Raw genomic sequence first — 14,045 nt, forward strand, 5'->3', positions numbered from 1 at the left:
GCTTCTGGGCTTCCAGGGTTTCACAGACCTGGCTTGACGGTCTTTGCAACTTGTTCCCTCTGCGACTGGAATCAATTAATTTAACCTCCCATCTCATAGTGCCTGGCGCAGAGTAAAAGATGTGGGAGCGGGGAGACAAGAGACAGGCTCATTTCCCCACTTTACACTCGTGTGGCCTCGGGCAAGTCCCTTCAGCTCGTGGGGCCTTATTTTGCCCATCTGTAAAGTAAATGGGTAGGACCCCAGGCTCTCTGAGGTGTCTTCTGGCTCTGACGTTCTGTGTTCTATGCCTACCTCTCGGTTGTAAAGAATGAGCACTAAGGTGATGCTCTCACAAAACCATTTTTTGTTCAAAACCGTAAATCCTAAGTAGGGATTTCAAGGGGGAAATTGTATGAGGCCTGGAAAGATGTATGGGGAATAAGATGCACTGCTATTTCTAGGAAGAAGATGGGCGTGGCGGGGCGCTGAGAGGGGTGTGCGGGCCGCGGAGCATCCTCACAGGCTGAGAGGGCGTCCGCCGCCTAGAGCGGAGGCCGAGGCCAGCGAGGACCAGGGCTGCAGCGGCTGCGCACTGGCGCGCCCAGCCGGCTGATTTGCGTGTCTCCGCCCCTGCGACGAGCTGATTGGGAGGATTGGTCGGGCGCCGCGCGCCGATTGGCTGCGCGGCCCGCCGCTCAGGCCCAGGAGCGGACGGTTCCTACTGCGGCTGGGTACCGGCTCCGCTCCCGCGTCGGCCCGCGCTCCAGCTGCGCCTGGCCCGGCCCCGGCCCGGCTTGGCCCGGCCCTGGCCTCCGAGCGAAGGCGCCGCTGCCGCCTGGGCCGCTCCCAGGGCCATGAGGAGGCGGCAGCAGCCACTGCGGCCCGCGTCAAGGTGACCGGCCGGGACTGCGGCTGCGGCGGCGGCGGCGGCGGCGAGAGCGGGCGGTGAGAGGAGCGGCCCGCGGGGCGGGGCGGGGCGGGGCCCTGAGGGCCGGGCCGCAGGGAGCTGCAGGTGCGGGGGGGGCGGGACCCGGAGAGGCCGCTGGGCCGGGGAGGGGCCTCGGGGCGGGAGGCGGGGCCAGGGGGGCAGGGGTGGTGCGGGCGGGATCGGGGTCGCAGGGGGCCGGGCCGGGAGCCGTAGGTAGGCTGGAACGGGAGGGGCTGGTAGGAAGGGCCGCAGGTGTGGGGACCGGCCGCAGGTGCGGGGGGCGGGGCTGATGGAGTCAGTTGGCGGGGCAGGGGGGACCACAGATCTGGCTGTGGGAGGGGGCTGCGAGGTGAGGCCGAAGCCGGAGAGCCGGGGCCTGAGGAAACCGCAGGTGCAAAGGGCGGGGCCAGGGAGACCTGCAGGGGCGGGGGGCGGGGCCGCGAGTGGTTGCAGGCCCGGAAGCGGTGCCCCAGGTGAGGAGCGGGCGGAGGGTGCGTGGTCGGTGGAGACGCGAATGTAGCTCTCGGTTGTCCAGGGGGGTTTGGGGTGAGCGCAAGAGCTCTGGGCTCTCTTAAGATTCTGGAGGCTTCGAGGGTTGCTCCTGGGCCAGAGCGGCCGGCCAGGCCAGCCTGTGCCTCTCCTGAGGCTGACTTGGGTCTCTGCCGCCCAGGTTTTTAGGCTGGTGGCTTCTCTGATGCCACGCTGTGCCTTAAGTGGGGCGCGTCGTTTTTCATTTCTCCGGGGTTTTCTCTGTTGCTGTTGCCGAGGGTAAGCTTCGATTGCGGCCGGCGTTGGTGTTCATTCGATGATCAGAAATGTTGCTTCCTGGAAGAGTAGTTAGTGTGAAGCTTGAAGGGCCCTGGTACCAGATGCTGCTGCAGATCTTAGCGATGGCAGTCTCCAGAAGATTGACATGGCAGCCCGGTGAGGGGAAAGAACCAGGAATGAGGGTTCAGAAGCTTTCGTCTTTGTGTAACCCCTGGAGAGTCTTTCACCTCTCTATGCTTTGTGTCTTCCTTTGCAAAACGAACATCTGAGGATGGTGCTACCTGCCTTGTGTGCCCCCCAGGGGCCTTGTGAGGATAGGATGGAAAAAATGCTTACTTAGCGAATCGTGGTGTAAAGTTATGAATCTCTGCCCTCTTTGTGGATGGGGAGGCTGGACTCAGGGACTGGGGGTTTAAAGAAAAGGGTATTTCTAATTAGCAAACCATTTTCTTATTTGAATTTGGGATGAGGTTTGTGGCAGAGAGTCCCCAAAAGACAGTCTCAGATGTGACTCGGATTAAGACCTCTGAGGGAGCTGTGGCAGGGAGCAATGGCAGGTGGAAAGTGAGGAACATTTCACTGTTTGCTGACCTGTAGACCCCACCCCCATTGAGGACTCTGACCTGGATCAGAAGGCTTAGACTTGAGCCTTATGGAATTCCCCCCTCCCCAGCCAAGTAGGAGCTCTGATGTTACCACATTCCGAAAGGGAGACACTAAATAGAAGGGAATGTGAGAATTGAGAATTTCATAGCTTCCTACAGGGGCAGAGAGAAGAAATCAAGGTGAGAGGACTCCATCCTCTCCAGAAGATGTCTCGTACCCATGTGTATGACCTTTTGGCACCCAGTACCTCTATTCACTAGCAATTTGATCATTCCAAACTGTCATTTCTCCTACCCGCATTGCATGGACAGAAAGAAGGCAGGAGGAGGCTTCTCCTGCACTGGGCTGTGTTTTTCTTTATTTTAGAGGCTATGAAGCTTTTGGAGGCCAACCACCATGGTGCTGGCCTCTCTCACTATCATTCAGCTGGTCTGGTGGTGAACCAGTGACATCATGGGGATGGTGTCTCGGGGGTGGTTCCTAACTGGGGCCTGTGCTTGTGTGGCAGGTGCCCAGAGGGTCTAGAAGCAGTATTAGCAATGTTCCTTTCTGTCCTGGCAGAAACTATATAAGTGGTTCTCAGAGATTGCTGCCCTCTGGATAGCCTCTGTGGGTTAAAAGGAAAGCCCAAGCTTGGTGGCACACAAAAGTTAGAACATGCGTTGAATAATAAAGGGATTGGCTTTTTGATTGTTATTATTGGAGTGACAACACCCAGAGTTGAGAGAGAAACTTCATTTAATGGAAAATATTAAGGCTCTCTGTGATATGGCCCCAGTTTACCTTTTTTAAAAAAATATTTTATTTATTTATTTACGAGAGAGAGAGAGAGAGAGAGAGAGAGAGAAGCAGAGACACAGGCAAAGGGAGAAGCAGGCTCCATGCAGGAAGCCTGATATGGGACGTGATCCAGGGTCTTCAGGATCAGGCCCTGGGCTGAAGGCGGCAGGTAAACCGCTGAGCCACCCGGGCTGCCCGCCAGTTTACCTTTTTATTTTTAAAAGATTTTACTTACTTACTTACTTACTTACTTACTTACTTATTTATTTATTTAAGAGAGAGGGTGTGTGAGTGGGGGGAGGGGTAGAGGGAGAGGGAGAGAATCTCACGCCGACTCCACGCTGAGCATGGAGCTCTCTGGACCCTGAGATCATGACCTGAGCTGAAATCAAGAGTCAGATGCTTCACCAACTGAGTCACCCAGGCTCCCCCATCCCTCCCTGCAGACTACCTTTTTAAATTGATTTTCCTGTTGAGTATGGAGGGTGAGGGTTCTGGCTTGGAAGTCACACAGGTCTGTGTAGGAAGCCTTATGCACCAGTTTCTCAGCTTCTCAGGGCTTTGTTTTCCTTATTTGTGGAACAAGGGTGATCATGCCCATCTTGAGAGGTTATGAAGAATAAATGACAGAGGATATGTGAAAGCACCTGATAATTCAGGCACTAATGTTAGGGCAAGGCACTAATGTTAGGGTTCATTTCTTCCCTCTCTGTCTGTGTATCTTTCAACAGCATGAAGCATGTAGGGAGAGCAGGACGGTAATCCTGAAGCCTTCACTTATGTAACGTTGAACAACTGCTTTCCCCAGAACTCCATTTTCTAGGCTGAATGAGAATGGTGTTAGACTACGAACATGAAGGGTGGTCCTTGCTCTGGCATTCTTCTCATTAGCATGCTGTCCATATTTTCCTGAAAGGCAGGAGGGAAGAAACTAATGACCTGCTGTTTAGTCCTTTAAAAAAAAAAAAATCTGTCTAGCACTTTGCCTAGCACACAGTAGATGCCCATTCAGTACTTGTTGAAGGAACAGATGAAGGAGTTCAGGAAGGTGTGGCAAATTATCCCTGCTGCTTATATGTATGTTGTATCTCTATCTTAGAAATTCTGTTGACTTATTTTCAAAAAGATTTGCAACATTAGTGAAATTGGTGAACCTCAGCATGAAAGACAAAGGCTGTTGCCAGTCCTGTTTTACCACATATTAAGTTCATCCAGTTTTTGTTCATAAGCATACATTCTTCATGGTTGCAGTTGTATGTATGCGAGCATTTGGGAGAGGCCTGGCAAAAAGTGGTATCTTTAAATGGTGTTTTTAATCTTTTTTTTTTTTAAGAAGTTAAAAAAAAATGCCTTTTTAAAGGCTAGTAGTTGGGATCCCTGGGTGACTCAGTGGTTTAGCGCCTGCCTTTGGCCCCAGGGCGTGATCCTGGAGTCCTGGGATCAAGTCCCACATCCGGCTCGCTGCATGGAGCCTGCTTCTCCATCTGCCTGTGTCTCTGCCTCTCTCTCTCTCTCTCTCTCTCATGAATGAATGAATGAATGAATGAATAAATAAATAAATAAATAAATAAATAAAGGCAAGTAGTTCGGGCAGTCCAGGTGGCTCAGCGGTTTAGCACTGACTTTGGCCCAGGGTGTGATCCTGGAGACCCAGGATCAAGTCCCACGTCAGGCTCCCTGCATGGAGCCTGCTTCTCCCTCTGCCTGTCTCTGCCTCTCTCTCTCTCTCTGTGTCTCTCATGAATAAATAAATAAAATCTTTAAAAAACAAAAAAACAAGGCAAGTAGTTCAAAGGGGAACAAATTGTAAAGGGTCTATCTTGCCTCAGCCAGTCCTTCTCCCTGGGGGCAACCACTATTACCATTTTCTTGTTTATTATATATTCTTTCTCTTACACAAAGAATAGTGTCTGTACATACTCTTTCTCCTTCGTCTATTTGCTTGATCTGTTTGGAAATTGTTCCAACATTGGAAAATGTTCCAATTGGTACATACCAGTTTCTCCTTAATAAATTTTTTTTTTTAAAGCTCTTGGGTACTTTTTTTTTTAACATTTTTTATTTATTTGTAGAGACACAGAGAGAGAGGCAGAGACACAGGCATAGGGAGAAGCAGGCTCCATGCAGGGAGCCTGATGTGGGACTTGATCCGGAGTCTCCGGGATCACACCCTGGGCTGGAGGCGGTGCTAAGCCCGCTGAGCCACCAGGGCTGCCCAATAAATGTTTTTGACTGATGTTGTAAGCACAGTTTGGTCTGTGTCTCCCAGCCCCCACTCTCCCCAATGATGTTTACTCAGTAATGGTTAGCAGTCATTGTTTAGAAGAGTAGCAAGGGACATCCCTTGTTCTTTTCTAGGAAACAAATGGCTTTGGTCTCATTGAACAATAGATTACAGGCAATCCGCATATCTGGATGCTAGGCAGATGACAGAAAGAGAAAGGAAAAGGGATTTGTTTACTAGTAATTGAAAACTGATTTTCCATTCAACCCTTGATTCAGAGATCAGCTGTTACTTACTGGCTGTCTGACTTGGGACAATCTACCTAATCTTTCTGAATTTCACTTTCCTTATGTGTAAAATGGCTGATGATAATAAAATCTGTCCTTTGAGGTTTTTGTGCAGAGAAAATGAGATCATGCATACCCAGTACTTGCAGGGATAGCAGGTTGTAGTAGATACTCAAGAGGGGGTAGCTGCCTTGTTATTAGTAACCTGACATAGACTCTTTTATTCTTTGTCAGTTAGATATTTACTGGGCAGTTGAGGGTGAGCTGTGGACAGTGACCAAAGTCCTTGGCTTTGAGATGCCCACATACTATGCAGGGAGATAGGCACACAAGCCACTGATTACAGAACAATATGATAGGCCCGATGTTGGGACTGTCAGCAGTATGGGGGTCATGGAGGCAGGAAACAATGATTTCACCTTCCGTGATTTGGCAATGGCCTCTCCCTCCTTTGTAAAACCTACTCTGTTCTTTTAGGCCCATGTGACCACTCTTGTTTGTGTTCCCTTGACTTTCATTGTGTGCCTGCCTTGATCGGAGTATGCATTGTATTATAGCATGCACTGCGTTGTCTGTGGTTCCTCCTTGCACAGGGAAACTCTCCTGATTTCTTTGCTGCTGAGACTTCAGGGTAGGTTCTTTGTGCCTATTGTGATGGGCCTCTCCTCCATCATGGCTGTTGACATGCTCTTATTGATAAGAATATATTGACAAGCTCTTATTGATAAGCTGTTAGGTCTTTGGTGAAACATAGTCTTTGGGCTCTATTCCTTTACTTTCCAGGTATTTGAGTGCTGACTCTGAGACAAGAATGTGTTGTGCCATATATTAGCTATAGGCTTTGGGTGTGGCTGGTAATACTTGTCCAGAAGATCTTGGAGGTGAGAGAGGAAAGAAATATTTCTCCAGATACTCCAGGATGAGAGGGGGAAGCAGAAAAAAAAGACAACTCTAAAAATGAACTGCTCATACTTGCTGAAGCCCACCTTGCCTTTCCTCAGATGTCTGCCTGTTCATCCTTCCCTTAAGGTGGGTTGTGGAGTAGCAGGCTCAAGGGAGCTGAGTAGATAGATGTTCTGTAGATTTTGACCAGGGGTAGTGGGCAGCTGTTTGGGTTGGCTTCTGTGAGGAGCATCCTGGGGCATTTCTAGGGCCACTTTCTTAAAAGGAGGGGGGCTTTACTTCCTTTATGTGAACATTCACTCCCCAGCCTTGCTGGGTTCCTGCTTTGAGCTTTCCTTGCTGTATGCAAGAAAGGGTTCTGTCCCTGCCTTTGAGAAACTCATGGTTAGTGGAAAAGTCACATGCAAGCAGAAAGTGGCTGGACGGCAACTATGACAGAAGACTTGAATGAAGTGGCTAAGCAGATTAATGCTCTGGAGCCAAGCAGACCTGGGTTCAGTTTCTGGTTCTTTCATTACAGAAGGCCGTGGGCAAGAGTCTACCTCTCTGTGAGTCTTGGTTTACTGTTTTGTAAAATGGGGATAGCAGTGTCACCTAACTCAAGACTCTTTTTGAAGATTCTGTGAAATGATGCAGTCTGGTGATCAGCATGGTGCCTGAGAGAAAACTGATGTGTAAGACTGCTCACATGTTATCCATGGTTCTTTGGGAGCACTGAGAAGCACCTTTTTGGCTGTTTTCTCAGGGTTCTAGTAGTAGTGGTAATGGTGCTAATGGGTTGGTGACAGTGATGTCCATGGTGTCCGAGAAACCAGCTCTGTAGTCACAAAGTGCTTAAGGAGTTCCTAGGACAGTCCTCATAGGCCCTGATGACTCCAGGCTATGGGTTTGTCTGTGTTTCCTCCACCTTTTTCACATGAACTCTCCTCAAAGGTGGTTTCCCTCCCAGTACCATTGTGAGCACCTACACTTTGGATCACCTACACTGATCAATTCCACGACTTTTCCCCAAGGGGAGGCACATGCGAGGCTTGTTTCATGTGCACTTATGGAGGAGAGCAGAAGCCGTGAAGACCCAGAATGGCACATCATCCCACGGTTTTTCTACAGAGCTTTTGTTCTTTTTGTTCTTTATAGGAGATTTATCTCCTAACATCAGAGTGATGGATAGGATAGACCTTAAAGTGCAGACTCAGGCCAGTGTGGGTCTAGGTCCTGACTCTACCACTCACAACCGTGGTGGCTTTGGGCAAGCGACCATCTCTCTGTTTCCTCATTGGTACAGGAAGTGTGATGGTACTTACCTCCATGATTCCTCAAAGGCTTCGAGGAGATGTTGCAGAATCATCATCTTAGCATAGTGTTCACACATTAGGAACACCCAGTTATTGTGAGCTAGAATCTCTTTAGCTATTGTTAGCTATTTAGCTATTTACCTATTGTTAGAGGGCTTGTAGGATGCTTTTCGGGAATATTAATTTACTGCCTGTGGAAGTTATGTGAGTTATTGCACAAGGAATATCTTAAAACTCAGATGTCCTTGGTGACAGGGGCTAGTAGGAGCACTCAGAGCTCAGCCTTTGTTGGGACTGCAGATACAAGCCTTGGCTCCCACAAAAGCAATTGACTGCTGGTGAGGGAGAGGATGGAGTCACCCTGAGGGTGGGCCCTGTCTCTGGCTGGTACAGGAAATATATGCTGCTTTCCCAAGTTCTTTCTGTCTCCTTCCTTGTTGTATGATTCCATGTAAATAGAGGGTCTTTTCTATGAACTAATACAACAATATACTTTTCCTCTTTAGGATTTAAATATTTTTATTATAAGGTTTTATTTGAAGGTTTAACACAATTAGTTGAGTAATCATAAGAAATTTAGATGTTTGGGCTCAACAGTCAAAAGTTTTCTTTGAAAATCATCTTATTAAAGATGAAAGAAAGATTAATGAATGTAATTAAATTCTTGTTTATTGAATACAGTCATTCTCACTCTTGTATAAGCTTGATAACTAGGTCAAGAGAAATCTGTGGTTTTGATACATTTCTGAGTAATTACATATTTATGGAAAACAAGTTAATAAATTCAGGAGAATATGCTATGTGTCTCTTTTTGTGGCAGTAAAGTTTGTTATGTGGAATTAGTGACTTTTCACTATTTTGAGATATTTCTTATTTTGTGTGCTTTCTGTAGCTGTGCTTTGTTTTGTTTTTCCTCCAGGCGCCATATTTCCAAAACTTTTGGCCCACTAGCATTTATAGATTGTTCCCCCACAGGCTCTTGTAGCACACTGCTGTAGCATTAATAACACTGTGAGAGTGATGATGACTTCCTGGTGACACCCCGCCCCCCATCCCCACCAGATTTTGTAGAGAAAGAGCCTGCATTTGTTCTTGCCATATCCTGGGCCTAGCCCAGGGCTAGTATAAGGCAGCCAGAATGATCTGATTATGTCATTTCTTCTGCGTAAAGCCCTTCGTAAAACCCTTCGGTGGCTTGTAATTTCTTTTAGAAAAAAGACCAAATCATTAGCATGGCCTGCAGGGTATAACAATATGCTCTGTGGTGGAGAGGTTGGTGATGTCTGTCTCCTATAATGCAATGTAATGCAGTCCTGCATTACAGGACTGATTTGCTCATCATTGAGCAAATGGCTGATTTGCTCATCATTGAGTCCTTAGTGCCTGGCATAGCATCTGGCACATAGTGGGTACCCCATAAATGTTTGTTGAATGAACAAATGAAGTAAATGGTGAGTGTCCAGTAAGTGATTTGAATCTATAAAATGGGATGGTTGTTGGATCTGAGGTCCCTTCATTATAAAATATCTCAACACTTTACAAAGTCTCTTGACACCTTTATAGTGATTCTTGCAGGCAGTCTTTGAGGTGCAGAGGAGAAAATGGAAGCTCAGGGAGGTTTTTTTTTTTCTTTTTTTTTTTAATTTTTTTTTTTAATTTATGATAGTCACAGAGAGAGAGAGAGAGGCAGAGACACAGGCAGAGGGAGAAGCAGGCTCCATGCACCGGGAGCCCGATGTGGGATTCGATCCCGGGTCTCCAGGATCGCGCCCTGGGCCAAAGACAGGCGCCAAACCGCTGCGCCACCCAGGGATCCCAGAGGAATGGTCTCATCTTTCTTTTCTTTTTTTTTCTTTTTTATTTATTTATGATAGTCACACACACACACACACACACACACACACAGAGAGGCAGAGGGAGAAGCAGGCTCCATGCACCGGGAGCCCGACGTGGGATTCGATCCTGGGTCTCCAGGATCGCACCCTGGGCCAAAGGCAAGGGCTAAACCGTTGTGCCACCCAGGGATCCCTTCAGGGAGGTTTAATAGATTGCTCAGGATGTGGCTGTTGGAGAAGCTGAGGGTGCCTCTAGGGTCTCTTCTCACACCCGTGCTGCTTTAAGGTGTGGTTTCTGACACTGGAAGAGCCATAGGGGAGATAAGGAAATAGGAATTCATTGAAAGAGATACTTGTGATAGTTTCTCTTGGTTTTAGTTATTTTAATTTCCTGATAATTGAACTTAAGGAGTTCAATTTGGAGTTGATGGGTTTAAGGTGTGGTTTTATTCTAGGGTCTAGGGAAACCCTGATCTCACTTGTAAGTGGCTAAAGTACAGGAATTACTGATGCATGTACTGATTGGTTGATAACTAAGATTAGAATTTATTCTTGTTGGAAAGCTTTTTGATAAGATTAGAAGTTAGTTGATGACTGATATATAACACTCTTTTGCTTTTTCAAAAGATGCCAGGTTGCTCCTGTTAGCTCTCTACTTTATCTCTGGGTATACCTGCTGCAGGGCTCTTTTGCATTGAGCACTGTTTTGGCTTTTGCACTCATCAGATGTAGAGTCAGTCTATCCTGAAAGTTAGAGTGCATTGAGGCCACACTCCCACCTTGGGGCTGAGGGCAGGGACTTTGTCAGGGTTTCACAGTCAGGTGTCCTGATTCCCCACCCAGCAAAACCTGTGGACTTAAGCACATTCACTTGCACATTGCACTTTCTAACAGCTGCCTGCAGGTCATATAATGTTGCACATAGACCGTGTCCATGAAGAAGCATTTATGTCTGATGAACACCTCTGCATCAAAGTCCTTTGTTGAGTCATCAGCGTGAGTGTATGAGAAGAGGAACTAAGGCCTGACCTAAGTGTACAGCCCTGGGATCTGGTGGTGGTGACTGGCTGAGGGGAGACAGTACTTCTGCGATCTGTTGACAATACGTGTATTGATCTTAGGGAGCTTCTTCATGATCTTGGGGGGTTCTCAAGGCTGAAAGATTCTTGGAATCTAGTTTTATCAATATAGCCAGTATCTTTGTGGAACAGAGAGAGCTGCATGGTATTATAGAAAAATCACCGGGTAGGGAGCTGGAATGCTATGTGTGTCAGTTTGCTCTGACAACTGCTTTCCAAGTAAACAGGACTATCACTGGTGTGTGTGCATCCTTTCTTCAGTAGGAAAACCCCAGTTTTATCTTTTATTTTTTAAAAGTAATCTCTCTGCCCAGTGTGGGGCTCGAACTCACAACCCCAAGATCAAGAGTTGTATGCTCTACTAACAGCCTACCAAGTGCCCCATGAAAGCCTTAGTTTTAAAATCCAAGATTGCTTTTTGTAGGTTGAGTCAGAGTGAAGAGAGCTGGATGATATGAAAGTATTGTAGTAGTAATGAAAGGCAGCATATTCCTTGTTCTTGGCTATCTTCCAGTTCGTCTGTCCATCCATCCCTCCATCCATCATCCATCCAGTTCCGTTCAGGGCCTGCTGAGTGTGGGGTCCCAGTATAAGAAAAAGATGAATCTGATTCTTGCTATCTTTTAGTTCATAGTCTAGTAGCAAAGTTAAAGAAGTATAAAAATAAGTAAAACAACAATAGCAAACAAGTATAGGAAACATTAATTATAGCACTAACAATGGCTACAGGAATACAGGGTGCCTGGAGACAGTAAACAGGGTGGCTTTACTTGGTAGGAGGCCCAGAGTGGCTTCCCAGAGGAAAGATGAGTTGGACTTGACCAGGTGAAGAGGTGGCAGCTGCATGGTCATGGTCCCCATTGGGGCAAGGGCAGGGTGGCAAATTGAAGATGTAACAGAGAGCCAGTGTGGCTGGAGTGCTGAGTGTTAGGGAGATGCTGCAAGGTTCACACCCTGGTGGTTGGTGGTCACGGTGCTGTTTTCTTGATCTGTGCAGGCATTCCCTGATGAATTCTCTACTTGCTCACTCTTCTTTTTCAGAACTCCTATCTATTACCAAAAGCATCTATTTTTTTAAAAGATTTTATTTATCTATTTACGAGAGACCCACAGAGAGAGGCAGAGACAGGCTGAGGGAGAAGCAGGCTTCTTGTGGGGAGCCTGATGTGGGACTCGATCCCAGGACCTGGGGATCATGACCTGAGCTGAAGGCAGAGCCACCCAGGTGCCCCAAAAGTGTCTATTATTGAAGCAATACCTGCTATGTTTTCCAAGATAGCAGGTGGCTTTATTTTTATTGCTTTAAAGATTGGTTGCTTCCTTTGCTTCTTGATCTCATGAGCGGTTTTCATTCATGAAGTAAACATCCACTGTGCATGCAAAGCATGACGCTGCAGGCTTTGCCCTAGGAACCCACAGACCTGACAGAGAGGAGTAAATAAATGATGATGATGCTGTGTCCGGGGTGGAAAGCAGTGGAAATGGAAGCTAGTGGGGTGGAATCAAACTCACAGGATTTTAAAGAGAGATCTTCAGTTTCCCAGGTGAAGAGGGACATGGGAGAGAAAGCAGACAGTGGGGAGAGAGCATGCCGAATCTCGGGAATGCTGAGCCAAGTGTGTTGGAGGGTGAGGCTAGTGAAGACAGGGAGGAGGAGCTTGCCAGAGATGAGATCGGAGAGGTGGTTTGGGGTCAGTACTCAGAGGGACTTGAAGGCAGTGCTTGGGACTTTAGATGTTATCCTGTGTCCAGTGGAGAATCATTTCAGAGTTGCAGGAAGAGGGAAACACTGTCAGTTATGATCCTGGTATAGAGGATGGTTGGTGTGGGAGGAGATGGTATGTGGAAGATGAGTTCAGGACATTGTCCTTGAACCTGACCATGGGGATGGAGAGGAAGAGGCAGGTTCGAGAGAAACTGAGGTAGAGGCCTCCCTCTACAGATTTAGCAGATGGGAGGGCAATGTCAGGGTTTGTCACTTTAGTGATGTGAGGGGCTGGGCCAGTCACAGAGATAAGGAAGAGGAAGTGGGTATTGGGTTGAGGAGAAGTAGTGAATCTTGGTTTGGCAATAGCTGAACTAAGTTTAGGGTGCCTGTGGGATAGCATTTGGCAGCTGGCCTGCTAGTCTTGGACTCAGACTAATGCTCTGGGCCAGAGCACTGGTTCTCAGTCTTTGGAACATCAGAATCCTCTGGTATTTGGGAGAGAGAGACCAGTCATCTATATGTTTCAGTTTTCACAGGTGATTCCAGTGCCCCACCAGTCTAGAGAGAGAGAGACAGACTTGGGGTCATCCTTATAGCTGGCCCTGGAAGGTTCTACTGAGCAGAAGATCCTGGCTGGAGTGCTGGGGAGCATCAGCATGAGGGGTAGGGCATAGTGCAAGGCCAGAGAAGGAGCAAGAGAAGGTTTCAGTGAGGAAGGAGGTAAAAAAGGAACATCCTTCTTAGATAGGAAGATGAGGATATGGACATTGGTGGGTGGGGCATCCCTTCCAGCTCTCTCTCTGCAGGGCCTCTGCCCCTTCCCCATGAAGCTAGGTACTCCAGGGCCTCCCACTGACACGCTTATTTTCACTAATGCTGGAGCCAGTCTCACATGAGAGAGATCATTTTAGTTACCTTTTTTCTGTGTGCAAAAGACTAAGGGATGTTCTTGGCTGCAGCCAGTGTCTCAACCCTTCAGCTTCCCTGAGGACCTTCTTGAGCAGTCTATTCATGCCTTATAGGTTTTTTTTTTTTTTTTTTTTTTTTGGTCTGAAATCTTTGGCTTCTGAAGCAGGAAAGTTGGGGATCCATCCAACGTTCTGAGGTTCAGGATGGGTCAGCAACCTTGGTGGGAAGAGTGTGTGTCTAGATCCTACAAAAGGGAGATATCAGAACTGTGGGAGGAAGTCCTGGGAAGATGATAAAACCATGCAGACTGGACTAAGGTGGTGTTAGAGCCCTGTGACTGATGCGTGCATCCTTGGTTCCCTATGTATCCTGAGGTTGGGTAGCAGGTCAGAGCCTGTTATACAATCTCCAGAACTTATAGATGGGTCTTGAGTTAGGTTAGGACTCATGGAGGGGTCCTAAATTGGCAAAAGTGGGAGTTTGTCCCCCTGGTAGGCCTGAATACCTGACTGAGGTCAGCTTCCAGAACCCAGTGAAGAGCCTTTAATCTGAACGAGCCAAAAAAAAAAAAAAAAAATCTGAACGAGCCAACAAGAATCTGCCATATGATTCCACATGTGTCTTTAAGGATTTCCCTGAACCCAAAGACAGGGGCAGAGACCTGGTTGGCACTGGCCCTGGTGCTGAAAACCACAGCTGAGGGATGGGGAGAAAGAATCTGAGATAATTTGAGGGGAGTAG

At 47.6% G+C, this 14,045-nt stretch overlaps 1 protein-coding gene across 5 annotated transcripts in view; it reads left to right on the forward strand.

Annotated features, from left to right (window-relative positions):
- The first annotated feature begins 696 nt into the window (after positions 1–696).
- The window catches only part of RALGPS1 (Ral GEF with PH domain and SH3 binding motif 1), a 292,653-nt gene continuing 279,304 nt past the window's right edge, over positions 697–14,045 (forward strand). For all 5 annotated transcript variants that reach the window (XM_041724551.1, XM_041724552.1, XM_041724553.1 and 2 more), the window contains exon 1: positions 697–927. The gene's annotated coding sequence lies outside the window, so the exon portion shown is untranslated. The remainder of the gene's footprint in view (positions 928–14,045) is intronic.

Source organism: Vulpes lagopus, chromosome 12 (assembly GCF_018345385.1).
Source record: "Vulpes lagopus strain Blue_001 chromosome 12, ASM1834538v1, whole genome shotgun sequence".
Lineage (NCBI taxonomy): Eukaryota > Metazoa > Chordata > Mammalia > Carnivora > Canidae > Vulpes > Vulpes lagopus.